The sequence below is a fragment of the Calonectris borealis genome, chromosome Z (genome assembly GCF_964195595.1).
Source record: "Calonectris borealis chromosome Z, bCalBor7.hap1.2, whole genome shotgun sequence".
Taxonomy (NCBI): Eukaryota; Metazoa; Chordata; class Aves; order Procellariiformes; family Procellariidae; genus Calonectris; species Calonectris borealis.
Genome location: NC_134352.1, coordinates 6,428,452 through 6,443,773, shown reverse-complemented (window position 1 = coordinate 6,443,773; position 15,322 = coordinate 6,428,452). Strand labels below are relative to the sequence as shown.

Below are 15,322 nucleotides of genomic sequence, written 5' to 3'. Positions count from 1 at the left end.
GCCATCAGAAAAAAGAAAAAGTGATCTAACTTTCTGGGGTTGGCAAAACAAAGTTGTGAGTGCTGTCAAAGACAAATATTGTTTGGTTTTTAGCATGCAAGAAGGATGGTTGAACAACACTGTCTATAATTCTTGGCCACTGAAGCAAAGGTTATTAATTTCACAAGAGACATCCACAGCTTACGATAGTGATATGCTACAATTCAGTAAGCATTTTCAGCAGTGCAAGCTAGCTGAGGCAATATCCTGACCTGAAAATATTTTCTGGCAAAGTGTTCCTTGCTGGTCTGTACCTGAGTCTCATGGTGACTCTGTACAATATCTCTGAGCAGTGCACAGGATGCAGTCATTGCACAGACAATGTAAATGGAGTTTATATATATCTGTATATATTGGCATATTCGGGATTCTCTGCATAATGGATGTGTACAAGCAAGCAAAAGCCATAAGGTTTCTCTTTACTTTGAAACTGCTAAATGTGTTCCAGAACATGTTTTTATTAAAAAAAAATTAAAAATAATTTTAACTTCACCTCCACTTTTACCAAATGGCTTCATGCTAGTTGCCATCTTTGTATTGCAATTTAAGACATAGGGATGAAAAGTGATTTGTAAGAGCTAAGTATTATTTTCATGGTTCTGAAGAAAACCTTCCAAATATGAGCTAGTGGGAGGCAGCTCTGTGGTTCCTAGCTGAACCTGCAGTATTCTGCCTAAAACAGCATCTCTCAGAGGGGCCCACAGCTCCTATTTGTTTCAAAGAAGTAAAAATATAATGTCAGAAGTGTAGCAATTACTGTTTAAATACAACACAATTAATGCTTTCATGGGTAATAGCTTTAGCAGAAATACTCAGCTAGTTCACCTAAGTCAACTACTGCAAACAGGTGGATGGGCACATACAAACTGCTGATCTTCCTCTGGTCCTTCCATGTGCCACTGCTGCCCCATTGCTATGGTGTGTATCGTACCTACCCTCAATGGGGATAGGATTAGACATCACACTTCTTAAAGCATCATTTACTACTGTTTGCAAGTTCATATTGGTTTTCCTGAAACTCCAATGTCATAAATGCCCTCTCCCACATGCTAAAATCTTGAAAACCCTAAACTCTTTAAAATCCCTGATGTCTTCTTATGTAATAAATACTCAGCTTAAAATGTGAGCGTGGTGTATAGAAACCGGGTTTTTTATCAAAGTATCTTGGGAGTGAACTTAATGGTGTGCAAAATGGTGCCCAGGCCCAATGCTCCTTATGAAACAAATACACATAAGATGTGCTGCACCGACTGGGCTGAATAAGAGGAAAATCTAACCCAAGGAGCTAGGATGGAATACAAGACATAGTGACATGACAGATGATACTGTTGGCCAGCGTATATAATATTTTTACCTGCTTTGAATATACGGTAAGAAATACCTAAAAGTATTTTCATTAAGTCTACAAATTTATAAATTAATCATTTCAGAAGCTATATATACTTTAAAAGGAGGATGAAGTCAGAAAATCAAAATGAATATTATTGGCCTCTGAGTCAATGAGCCAGAAGACATTAGCATATGCAATCTTTACTGTAATTATTTAACATTTTTCAGGCTGCTGTATTAACCTTTGGAGAAGTAAACAATGGAAAGTTACATGACTATATTCAACAAAGTGTGAGCCAGAACTGCCTTTTTTGTCTTCTTCATATGGAACAATAACTTCATTGCTCAAAGCATTTTGACCAGATTTTTATTTGCCTTCTACTTGTTATGAAGACATTTATATCTTCGTAAAGTAAATGCATAGCATTCACATACAATATATCTTAAGGTGAATAATGGGGGGTCCCTTGCATTGAAAAAGGTGCACGAATTTCCATATATAATTTCTATTATTATATGTATTTTTTTAATTTTAACTTTGATCACCAAAATGTGTATATATGTGACAAGCTGTATGAATTTTTGTAGGTTTTTTTGTTGTTGTTTCCACATCTTCTCTGTGTAATTTGTCGTATTATTTTTCTAGAAGCAAATTGAAAAGTTTCTGGGGCAGAAGATGACTTTCCTTTAAACTATACGATTCCCAGTACTCCCAGGCTATCTAAATTCTTTTCTTTTCCTAAACTCCCATTTTCATCTTCTTACTTTCTTGTATTCTTTAATATGCAGGTATCTCTTCATTATTTGGAATAACGACTATTAGCAGAACTATAGAAGATGACAGTCCCAAGCAATATGAGTGCTGAGAACTATTCCAGCTTCTAGAATAATTGTCATTTTGGGCTTGCTGTGATTCAGTGTTGCATGAAAGCTCATAAACCCCTTTGGAACCATGGGTTTAGCATAAAAACAATGATGTGGTATTGACTGAGCAACGATCGATGATATAGATGTACTCTCCATGCAGTTCCTCTGCATTTCCTTCATTATAATCCCTCCCAAAGCCATTGGAGATGGTCAGGATTAGACTGGGTTGCATGAAGGCAGATATATACTTTCTGGGAGAGTGTCACAAGAAAAAATATATATGGCACTGAGCTGGAGGTAATAATATGCCTTGCTTAACTGAACTGGTTGCACAGCCACATTTTATAGGTGGCTCTATACCACTACCAGATAAAGTGATGAGGTTGCCTACATGAATACCTGTATCTTCATACCATCCCTGGGCAGAGGGGAAGTTTTATCATCCCATTTTTATAGATGGAGGAATAAAGGACTAAGCTCCCAAATTATTCAAGGTCACTCAGTGATTTAAGTCTGAGCAGGGAACTGAAACAGTTCTCAAGCAACAGTAAAATATCTTTACAGTAAAATGTCTTAACTACTGAGTAATACTTTCTTCCCTATTGCAAGTAATACATAATTAAAAGACAACTATTAATATCTGTTTTCAGATGCCTGAATCTCAAATTGATATTGTGTTACATTCTTTCTGCTAGTAGAGCAACCACAGTTCTCCCCTTCAAACAGCAAGGAGGTAAGGTGGCAATAATGATTCCCTGTAAGTCCTTTGTGGGCACTCCATTATGCACCGAGAAATTCTCAGTGTTAGTGGCAGGGAAATATAAGTAGTAAGGTGCTAGTCTTCAGATTGTCAATAAAGTTGCCTGACTTGTAATCATACGAGAATTCCTGCAGCAGTGAAATTATAAACTATATTAGAAGGATACAGCAAGCACTAACTTATCCCTAATGGTCTGTTTTGTCCTGTGGACCTTTGGCTATCCTCTACCGTGATTTTATTTCAGAAGGAGGAAAGCAAAGGTCAGAACCATAGGCAAATCTGTTGGTTCATTCCTCACTGTCCAAGCAATACACTATATGGAATATATTTGAAGTCATTTTGAGATGAAAGATAACACTTCAAAAGGCTCTTCTAGCACTGAATCAACTATGAAGTACCCATAGCTTCCTGAGCTATCTAGAGATGCTGATCAGTTTAGTGCTGGAGAATTGCATTAAAGGTCAAAGCCAAGAGCAATTAAGGGCTGCATGACAGGAAATTGAAGAGTCAGTTGGGAAACATAGTGTAAATGAGCCTCATGTTTTCTGTATGCTGTCTTTCTTTGCTTCGTTCTCTAGATTCAGCTAAACACAGTTTTAAGAGGACTCTTCAACTTTTGACAGCAGTAGTTACCATGCACAGAAGGGGGGAGCTTCCTCCTCACACGTCTGTTCTTGTTTGAGGAAAAGCAGTATTGCAATTTTGATATTTTTTACTCTTTCTTTCCCATTATTTTTGCCCGTCTTCCTCTTTCCTTGAATGGCATCGGAAAATGCTGTTAGAGTGGAGGTTTGGCATAATTTTGTAATATCTTGTCCTTCTTTACTCTTGTGCTTTTGTATATCCAAGCAGCCAAGAAAGAATCCACAGCCCTTTTAAGCAAAAATCCATGACTTTTTCTCTTCAGCACCATGAGTCTAGATGATACATGAGCAAATATGAATTTGACTGTAGGAGTCTAGTCTGACTGCCCTGCTCACAGCAGGGTCAGGTAGAGCTGGTTGCTCAGGGCTGTGTCCTGTTGGGTTTGGACTGTCTCCAAGAATGGAGACACTTCCACCATCTCAGGGCAACCTGTTCCAGTGTTCAATCATCACCCTCACAGTTTTCCCTTATGTCTAAACAGAATTTCTTGCATTTCTGTGTGGGTACCTTGCCGCCTGTTCGTGTCATTGGGCACCACTGAGATGAGAATGCCCCTATCAGTCTCACTGAACCCCGTGATACAGAGAATTGCTAGACCAAATCATGTGATTAGGAGTCCTAATTTACTTCTGCAGTTCACATATTCAAGCTTTTCATTGTAAGCACAAAGGCCAAAAAGACTTTACTTAGTGGGAGTCAAGACTCTTATCTAATATTATGACTTTAAAACTGATGACCTAATAAAACAAACCCACAAAATGTTATGAGAATTGCAAGAGTTGACTGTTATGCTTTCTAGGCCATCTGCCATATTTAAGCTTCCATGACAGAGAAATATGAACCAAATCCTCCTTGAGGTAAGCCCACATATATTTCCTTTGTGCTACATTGGCCTTACTGAAGTCTGGGAAGAGCTTATAGAGAACCAGAATTGCCTTTTACATTTTTTTCAGATCTGCAAGATTTCCTAAAATGACAATACACATCCTAAAAATATGGGAATAAAAAGTTACAGCTGTTGACCAGCAGAGTACTTAATTTGTCCTTTTATTCATATTTATTGGTACATTGCACAGTAACTGAACTTGCAAACCTTTAATTGCAAAAGAAGAGGCGTATTCTTGCTTCTGGTTTTCCTCTAGACTACAAAGACTACCCATAAATTTTCCTGAAGTAGACACAATGGGACTGTGACTCCATTGCCAAAAGAGCCATTGCTCATAGGTGGCATTTCTGTGGACTTAGAAGAAAGCCAAAATTTATTGAACCAAGATCCTGGATTTCTAATGACTTCAGGCCATAATGTAGGGCACATTCAAGCCTGATATAAGAAATAAGCTAAATTGGTTATTTGGTGTCAAAGGAACTCAAAGTCAGTGTGCTTCCACATTGGAGACCCTCGTCTCCCTCTCTTTAGACATATTGGTTAGGGTGAGCCCTCTGACATGTGGACCCCATTATTACACTACATCTGTAAGATTTTATTTAACTTTTATGTGAGAAAGTCAATATAAACTGGACAGTTGGTACTAAGATATATATAAAAGAAGGATAAAACCTGTAAATTATAGTTCTATGGCAGTTTCTGGAGTAATAAATAAATAAATAAAAATGAATCAATGAATATCATTGCCTGTAGAAGGAGGGTTGTTTTCTGAGATGACTATTTTGCAAAATGCAAGTCACAGAAATAAATATAGATTTGCTCAAACTCATATTCAACTAGAAATAAAAAGTCACATTTCCCCAATATAATGCCAGAAGAAGGCTGAAGTCCAAACAAACAAATCGCAGTAATTCAGTAATGTTGCAGTTCTGAACCAACATTCCTCAGATAAAATAAGGGAATCTGCATCAATCATCAGATGCACCAAAAATAAGTCACCCTCACAACATGACTTGACAGGATCTATGTCTCCCAGTGTTGAAATAAATGTTTGTGCTTTCCCTTGACACTTACAGTGTTTTCCATAAATGTGGTAGTTTTAATTTTCTGATAGACGACCATTATTCCTTGGCAATGTTCTATTCAAGTGACATTATCTCATAATTCTCTGCATATTTTTTGCTGCTTGATACTTCTTGAAAAACAGTAAATCTAAAGTTTCTATCAGCTTCATACCTAAAATAAATCACTCAGTGTAGTGATATGCATAGGTGAGGATGCTTCTTTCATCTCAGATTTGCAGTACATGATTAAAAATAAGTAATTCTCAAGCTCCGTTTACCCAGATGATATTTGAAGCCAGACTGGACTCAACTGTATCAGCAAAGATCATGTATTTGAATTACTACATTCAAGAACAAAGAGTTATCTCCATGAGACACAAACTGTGGAAACTCATTAACTTTAGATTTTGTTAAATACTCTTCTTGTATAGATGCTGAAGCAAGTCATAATTTTCAAAAGTATTTCTCCCACACAAAACTATCTAATTCAGTAGAATTGTAGAAAAGTTGTCCCACGGAGAACCAAAAGGAGTCACCAGCTTCACACTTCTATCCATTTTGTCTAATGTGGTATTGAAAACTGAAACAATGGGACTTCACAGGCTTTCCAGGCAACCTATGCCTGAGCTTTCTCATCTTTTAGAAATCTCTTTCTCCAGTCTTTCTTTCTGCAATATGCGCCCAATACTTCTCCTTTTCTCTGCTATAGACATAGGGAGCAGATGATTTACTCAATCTTTGTGATTTAAAGACTCTTATTATGCCTGTCTTTCAGTGTATTCATTTTTAGCTAGGCCAGGCTAGGTTAGGTTTTTCAGTTGGTTCTTCCAACTCGTGCTTCCTAAACTATCATTTTTATTATTTTCCTTATGACTTTCTTTAGCTGGTCTATACAGCTCTCAAAATGCAGTACCTGGCACCAGAACAAGCTCAAATGAGACCTTAAACCTTACTCATCTTCGTAGATTGTTTTCTTTCTACCTCAGTTTACCACATTCTATTTGTTGAAAAGATTTTTTTTTCCAGTTAGGCAAGAACATTTTAACTTCAAAGCATAGCTTTCAGAATAATTCAATCTCTCCCTATTTTGCATTTTCTAAAAACTTAAGCATATTTTCTATTCCATTATCCAAGTTACTAATGAAAATATTGAAGAGTACCAAAGCTGACTAGCCTCAGCAAAATCCCATTTGATATATGCTTCTTCTTCCACAGTGAGCTATTGATTTCCTAACCAGTTTTGAAAACATGTCACACTAGTTTTATCACGACAATATCTTCCTAGCTTGCTTATGAAGATGTTATACATGCCACTATCATTCTCCCATCCTACTGAGGAATGCTCTACTGGATTTGAAAGATTTTCTTATTGTCTGATTTGATCAGAGTGGAACATATATTAAAATGCAGATGCAATCAGATATGGAGGTTGCTTTGGAAAAATGTACTCGTTGCATGCTTCTCTTAGCCTGCTCATGGGGGAAAACAGAATGAAATGCCTGGAAACTGGATGCAACAACCCACTCATTGGCTAAAAGACCAGATGTTGGTACTAAGGAGAAACATTCAGACACACCAACAAATGTTTTATTATTCTTTTGATCTACTCTGAGAGATTCTTGGTTAAAAATTGCATTTTTTCCTGCTGGATTTCCCAGGACATGTCATTGTTTATTTAATTGTACAGCACCTTTGGCTCCTGTACAGACATTCTACTTTTACCTGCTCTTTTCTGCTTTTTATATTTTATCTTGACAGAATGAGACCAGCATGTCACACATATGGAGTGCAACTGGTTTTTCTCTGGCACATGGTTTACAGGCTCAAAGGAGCTGTGTTGAAAGACATATAACCCCTGCAGCAGCCAAGTGCTTCTATCTGTCTCCTACTATGTGCTCCTTTATGCATGGGGCGTAAGGGACCAGGCCACTTCAAACCAGCACAGGGAGCAGTCACATCAGTGTGCCATACCAGGCACCAGCCACTGGGCAAAAGACTCCCAACGTGGTGCCTCTTACCCTGTCACTCAAACGTGTTGATAGCCTACTTCTTTAGCAAAAGCTAAAGCTAATCTATTGACTTCTGTGTCTTTTCTCATTTGCAACATTTGAGAGAATAGATCTGCAGTACAACATGGCCAGATTATAATCTGGTTTACCAAGGTTTTTAATCAATATTTAGGAGTAAAGAGATAGTAATCTGTAGTTATCTTTATCAATAATAACAGCTGAATTACCATCCTCTCTATTCACTGTTTCAGCTGGGCAAAATGCGGAAAATGTTTGAGACATCAACATCTTTACTGTCTCTCATTGGTTCTTGGATCACAGAGATGACCATTAATTCCCCAAAGTACATCAAAACCGCGTGACACGACATATGTGACCAGACATACCACCACATGCACAACCAGACAAATACACAGTCACTCATTAATACGGTTTTTAGAATCATTTGTGTTGGAAAAGACCTTTAAGATCATCAAGTCCAACCGTAGTTTATTCAGTACACCAGTGAAAATGTGTTCTAATCAAACCAATCATCAAAAAATGAACCAATTCTTTGGTTCATCTTTTTGTTCATCTGAACAAAAAACCAAAACAAACAAAAAAATCTGCCTGCCTGCTTGACTTGCTAATAAAAGCTGAATCACACTTTGTACACCTATTTTAAACCTATACAATCAAAGCTATTAAAGAAGCAAGTTACAAAGACTCAGCAAAATTTGACATTTTGCTTCAGACATTTGGAAATCTGAAAACATAGTTTATCGGAAAATAACAACGTGCTCATTAATCTTTCAGGTTATGCATGAAGTTAAAACTACAGGGCTTCACTACAGCATGTACAGCATCTCTAGCATTAGAACATGGGAGCAAATTACCTTAGGCAATAAGCAGCGTGTATCAGAAGGTGGCAGCACGGTTATGGTCTCCTGTAGTTGCAACACACATGTATCGCTGTAATTTCAGTAAAAGAACTACCGCACCTAATGTAATGTTGTTTTTCTCTGATATGGTTCTTATAAATCTCTTGGTTGGGCCCAACACTGTAATGTTTTCACAGCTATTACAAAACAGGAAAACTTGCAATGTGCTTTTCCGATTTCTAGGCAGTATTTTTGTATGTGACTCAGGGCTGGGTTTTTCTTTTGCCTGAAAAACCAAAAAAAACCAACCACTGCATAGATATTTTGGGGTGTAGCATGTATTCTCTCAGCTATTAATAAATAGATGAATAGTTATTCAGTTCCAATTGGAGAGTTTGGGAAGTTATTTTAGCAATGAAAGTTTTTTTCCTATATTAAACACGTACTTCTTCTACACAGAGATTCCGTAAGTGCCGGTCTTGATTCCTCTACTCTTTGTAAATGTGCACAGTTTTACTTAACACTTTATTGACATCACTGAGGTACTTATGTCTATAAAGCTAAACAGTTTTGCAGGTTAGGAGCTTCATGTACAGCTTTTTGATCAGTCGTGTGTGATGTTACAGATGCCATTCTGCAAATAGATGAATAGTTTTAGCCATTGAGCCCTGAGCTTCTATTGATTTCACTGAATTACTAATGTAAATAAAGTTGCTCATATATTGTTTTGCTGGATCAGAATCTCACAGCACAGTGGTATTGTACCATGCCTTTTGTGTATATGATCTCCCAAAGCACAAGTGCCAAGCAGTGATAGCCACTAACTAGCGGAGCAATGAATCACCAGTTTTAAAACAATGGAGGGTAATAGTCTGTATGCTAAAAGCTACAAATCAACAGCAGCGTGCCATTTTACACAATCGATTTTCAATCACCAGACTCCAAAAAATAAATTACATATTCTAATAGGGCATGTAAGCATATATAGAGAGATATATATTTATATACACACATACATACACATACGCATTGATGCATACAGACTGTCTCTTCTCTATGCGTATAGGCATTATCGTAGGAAAGGAATTCTGAATGTAAAGAATCACAATAGATGTCAGTATACCTCATGGTTTAATGTACTAATACTTATTGATACATTTTAAATGATTTACCAGGTACCATGACATAAGCAGTGTAAATTAACATGATATGATATGCAAAAAACCTCAAACAAACCCAAACTTAATACATCCACTTGCAAAAGTACAGACCAAAACTGATCAAACCCAAATTTGAACTACCTCTAAGTAACTTTTCCTTCTTTTTCCCCTGGAGCAGTTTGAAACATTTGTTTTCTACTACTTAGATTTCTGCCAAACACATTTCTCATCTAACCTGTCTCCATTGCCCATATGTTCCTTGTAGGCTGCAAGCATTTAAAGTAATTAGGAGATATTATTAATGGAAAGCTGTCTCAAGATAATGGTCTTCTGCTCTTAGACAAATGCCAAGATGACATTTTTTGAAGCAAGAGGCATATATCCAGGGACATTATTCTGGTCTCATGATTTTATTTCTATTATGCCAGACAATTAACGATGTAGATTCTGCTGTAATATCTGATGTGCCCTGCTCTAGGAAATAGCAGTGACTTTGTGTGCCAGTGACACTAGTGGAAAGCTTTGTACGGGGAGAGACTCTGCGGCCTTGCAAAGACTCTCATTAATACAGTTTGGGTCTGATTCCATTAGCAGCTCTTGTGATTCACAGTACCAGGCCAGGCAGAACTAAAAAGAAAAGTAGCCACCTATGAAGCATAGCATCAAATCAATTAGCCCATTTGCTGCTGTGGTATTTTACCTTCCTAGACTTTCATTTGTAAACTTTGCCTGATTAATGGAAAGGCAGACTTCCTTCTCACTTTAGCCATTAACTCATGCATCATGTTAACAACCTCCTACGGTAATATTTCATATAACTCTTGAGAAAAGTTTTCGAAGTAGTCAGTGCAGATTACTTATTATTCTTAATGCATGTTTTAAATGTTTGTTTTCAGAGCCATTGATCATGTTCAAGATTTCCATTCTGTTGTACTAATTAAAAGGAAACAAATGAATGTGTTTTCAAAGCTAAGTAAATGAGAAGGACACAGAAATTTTTTGTTCTGCTAAGTGTGATGTTGCCATTTGATTTACTGTTCAGACAATGATGAAAATCAGGAGGAAGTGAAGCACGGGGACCTTGAATTTACCAAGTATTCAAATACTTCTTTACTCCAGTAGCCATTGTGGCACTTACTTGAAAAATGTAGGATCAGAACCATGGATTTGGTTTAGGTGCCTGGGAGATGACTGCAGTGGAAGCTATGATGATGGTGAAATTTTAAAAAAGCTTAAGAAGTGGAAGCATAGCTGGTCACATAGCATAAAAACAGTCACAAAATATATCCAGATTGATGTGTGCCTGCTTAAAACCTTGTCATTTCATGGGATCCTTTAGAGCTATGAAAATTGACAGCACCTGAACATCTACTACGGAACAAACAATCCAGTGGACCAAAAAGCAATTTTCCTTTCCCTAATAAAGAGAAAGGACAGTTCAAGCAATAAGCGTGTGTGAGGTCTGAGGAAGATGGAGATGAATGACATGCACAGAAGAAGAAGATGGAGAGGGTTTATGACCTTTTATTAGCCATCAGAAATAATTTGACATTTTCTTTGTCTATGCCTATCACTGACAAAATATTCAGGGACAAAACAAAAGGGGGTTTAACAAAAGCACATCCTACGTGATAAAGGAATTTTGGAAGAAGCTTTGAAATCCTTACTGCTGAATATAGCTTCTCCTGCCACAACATTTGTACAGAAATCTCTTCACTTTTAAAAGCTCAGTATGTCAAACTAAATGTACATTTGTGCCTATTCGTTACTGAATGATTTAACAAGTCTTTGGAAATAGATACTAGTGGCAAATTATGTTAAATAAAAGCAGAACTGCTTTTTATCAGATCTAATAGGCACTTAAAAAGCAGAAAGAACCTCCCCTAAAAATCTATGAAAGAAAAAAAAAAAAGCTAGGTGATAGTTTTTAATGGTAAAACCGAATAAAATTAACCACTTACAGTTAAGTTGCACTGGATTAGTTCAGATCTTCTGAATAAAAGAAAAATCTTTTGACAGACTCTTTGCAACATCCACTAGGTGGCACACAGTGACCATGTTTAGGTCGTCTTATCTCCACAAAACCTCCCATTCATACAGCAGATAAAGAACTGCATTATTAATTTATACCACAGCATCCACTCTACACCTAATATTTGTTTAGCCAGCTGTTTCCTCTAATCCTCCTTAAACACCATTGATTGAAATCCTAAGTATATTCAGGCTTTTTTTTTTACCCCAAAGAACATTTTGTTACCTACAAGTTACAAGCTACCTTTTCAAGTGCAGTACTGTATGCTACAGTTACTAACAGTGGAGACAGAATGTCTAATGCTTCCTCACAAGCAACAGAGCAGCTTGTCATGTGAAAATAATTTTCTTCCCAAACTTTTCGTTTTCAGAGAGTTTTAAGTAATGAAATACACTGTCAGGTTTACAACGAAACAGAAATGCAAAGTATTTCAACTTCCAAGGATAGTTTAACTACCGCTTCAATGAGAAGGCAAATGAAGAGCAGAAAATACTAATTTCAGTTCTCACACTTTAATCCTTGCAGTGAATTGGAAAAATTTGAATATATTTAAATATAAGCAATTGCAAAGTCACACATCACTTGAAGATTTCAAAACACTTTTTAAAGGTTGGTCAATATTATTTCTAGATTTTTACTGAAGGGCAAGGAGGTTAAGTGACTTCATTAAGTAAGTATTGATAACAGTTTTTTTAGCTCCAGACTGTGACCAACGGTGGACAAAAATATTTCTTTTAGTCACATATCAGCATAAAATCAGAGAGGTTAGGGACCTGCAGTAGAAAATGCTCTTCTCATCCTTTTACAAACTGTAAAAACATAGGTGCACTGCAGCATGCCGTAGAAACCCTCCATCCTTTTCTGAAATCTCTCCCTGCCCAGCCCCAAGCCTTTGCATTACTTTAGGGTCATCTTAGTGGCTGCTAGTTGTTTTAACCATGCTAATGGAAAATGAGAGGAAACTGAACCCACTAGGTTTATAACGAAAGGGTGCTTTGCTGTGAATTACACTGCCAGTCATGTCTCTGAAGACGACATTGCTGTGGATAATACTTTTCTTCATAACGACACAGTTTTTTTTTTTTCTTATTGGAATCTGCTTATATATCCAGGAATCTTAATAGGAAGACAGGCCTTTTGGCACAATTTCAGTGCAGACCAGCAGTGTCTTGATTATTACATCGACATTTTTTTAATTTAACTTTGAAATAGCTGCTCTCTACAAAATAATTTTTCCCATTTTGCTTTAACTGCTATGTTGAAAAGTATCACAAATTAATCTTTTTTTCTTTCTTTCTGTTTCTTCCTGCATTCTTCCTTCTTCCCTTTGCCCTTGTCACTAAATGTAATACAGGTAAGCACATACGGGTTACAGTCTCAGATAATGCATTCAGAGCAACTCCACTTAACTATGCTTTACGGGGTATCTGCCTCCATTAGATACGAAAAACCAAGGAAGCATGAGCCATCTCTTTGTAGCATGAGGATTTGGCATTCTGCGTGACACGCCTTGGCATGAGACTGCTGACTCCTGGTTCCCTCTCCAAAGGAGCTGATAATAATTTTCCTGTTTATGACACATTTCTCCACGTGCTGAAAATACTCTGTCTCTAGAAACAGTGTGTGTTGAGAGGGTATGTATCCAGTTACACAGCCTCACTGCATCTACGTTTTCAACTACCACATCATACATACTCCTAACAATGTTTTCCTAACAAAACAATAGGAATCTTTCCAGATTGCTTCTTTCCACATTTAGGCACTAAAACAGTCTTGCTAGCCATTAATACAAAGACATTGCTGTTAACAATCTACATGATTCTCTTGTACACATTGCCAGGTTTCCAGAGTCTCCTGAAGGTATTGTATCAGTTACGTGACATCACACAGCAACATATATATGGCAATACTTTCTGTCCCAAAAGATCCTAGCAGTAATGAATCCCCTTTCCAATGATATACAAATAGCAATAAACCTCCTTAATTCAAACATGGAAATGCTTTCCAACCCTGTATATCTAAACCTACCACACAAGTAGTTTTGCCATGAAAAACATTTTGAATGACACCTTTATATGTATTTGACCCCAAAACCCAAATACAGAGCCAGTAAAATGATAGTTATCATAGCCATGGACCAGCTAATGTGCAGCTACACATTCAAAATGCTGTGGCATCCTAACTTTCTTGGTGAGTGGAGACGATACAGAAACCTGTGCCAAAAGTTATTCAGGCTTTCTTTGACAATAAATAGTCAAATATGACATCAGTATGTAATTTATCACATCTTATCAAAATCTTTTTCCTTCTAACTGGATGGTTAGTACTTTATGCAAATCTACTTCCAGCTCTTGAAATTCTTGCTCAGCCCACCGTCCTCCTTTTCCTACATCCTAAAAACTTCTAAAAGCATCTGACTGGATGGAGAAATCCCTCAAGAAAGACAAATCTCTGTGAAATGTTTAATCCCATAGGAGGAAGCCACAGAGCAGAAGTATACAACTTTTGTCTTTCAGACGGAATCTGCAGTTGCAATATGATCTCTCCTTTGGTAACACAGAGCACTTAAAGTCAAACACATTGAAGTTAGCCAGTTTCAATCCGTCTTTCGCTCTCACCCCCCGCCTCAGCTGCCAAATTAGATCGTCTGAAAATCCTTTCAGAGCAGCCCTAGAGCTGATGCCACAGACATTGCTTACTGGATCCCCATCTGACTTAGAGAAATAAAGGAGTAAAAACCTTTCCCAAAAGTTTGATTTTTTTTTTACCTTGTGCAGAGCTCCCGAGTTGAGATGCTCTCAGAACTCTCCAGCAGTTCGAAACAGAGGACAGCGAAGTGCGGAGGAAGTTTTTGGTGCTCACCTTAAGTCAGTGTGTGCGTGTGTGTGCCTATGTCCCGAATGTCTCTTTGTGGCTCTGGGTGGCAGAGGACCTGATTCAGGGAAGAGAGAGCCACTTTCTCACCGAGAGGAAAAGAAAAGCAACACGTCATGAGTTAAGTACGCCTCCAAGATGTCTTAATTACAGCTCAACGTGCTTTCCATTCAGACCCCAGGAATGAGAGGAAAAATAAACCCACACACGCGGTTTCTCTCTCACACCCACCCACACCCACACCCACCCACCCCGTCCCAGCACGCTGCCCTGTCCCTCCAGGTCTCTGTCCTCGCCCCTTAGGTCCAGCCCTCCCAGATCCGCACCTAAAAAAGCCTCTTGCAAGGCACACAAGTCCCGAGCTAAAAACTACACGGGGCTTAAAAAAAAAAAAAAAAAAGAAAGAAAGAAAAGAGAAGTTGGTAGTGTTCCTCATGAAGCGATCGTTGAATTTAGGGATTTAGGGTGTGTGACACCCTGAGAAACATGATACTTCTGATCACTTGCCCTCCCAGCCCCTGCTCCTTATTTACCCCCCACCCTACCATTAACTCTGAAGGTGGGAACGTGGTTTCAGACGGGGAGAAAGTGATGAACGGTGGGGGGTGGGTAGTGGGGTGGAAACAGATGGACCTAACAGGATCCCTTTGTATTTTTGTTTTACCCCCAACTTCCAATCGAGTTATTAATCCAGGAAACAAGCTCAGCTTCTCTTATTACACCCCAAACACAGAACACGCCTTGCTCACAGCACTGGCATCACAAAACCCTAAAGTCAGGCAACTGTTGGCCCCAAG

At 37.9% G+C, this 15,322-nt stretch overlaps 1 protein-coding gene across 1 annotated transcript in view; it reads right to left on the bottom strand.

Annotated features, from left to right (window-relative positions):
• Window positions 1-14,553, bottom strand: part of HAPLN1 (hyaluronan and proteoglycan link protein 1) — a 62,778-nt gene extending 48,225 nt beyond the window's left edge. Inside the window, exon 1 of the mRNA XM_075136941.1 lies at window positions 14,420-14,553. The gene's annotated coding sequence lies outside the window, so the exon portion shown is untranslated. The remainder of the gene's footprint in view (window positions 1-14,419) is intronic.
• Between the last annotated feature and the right edge of the window lie 769 nt (window positions 14,554-15,322).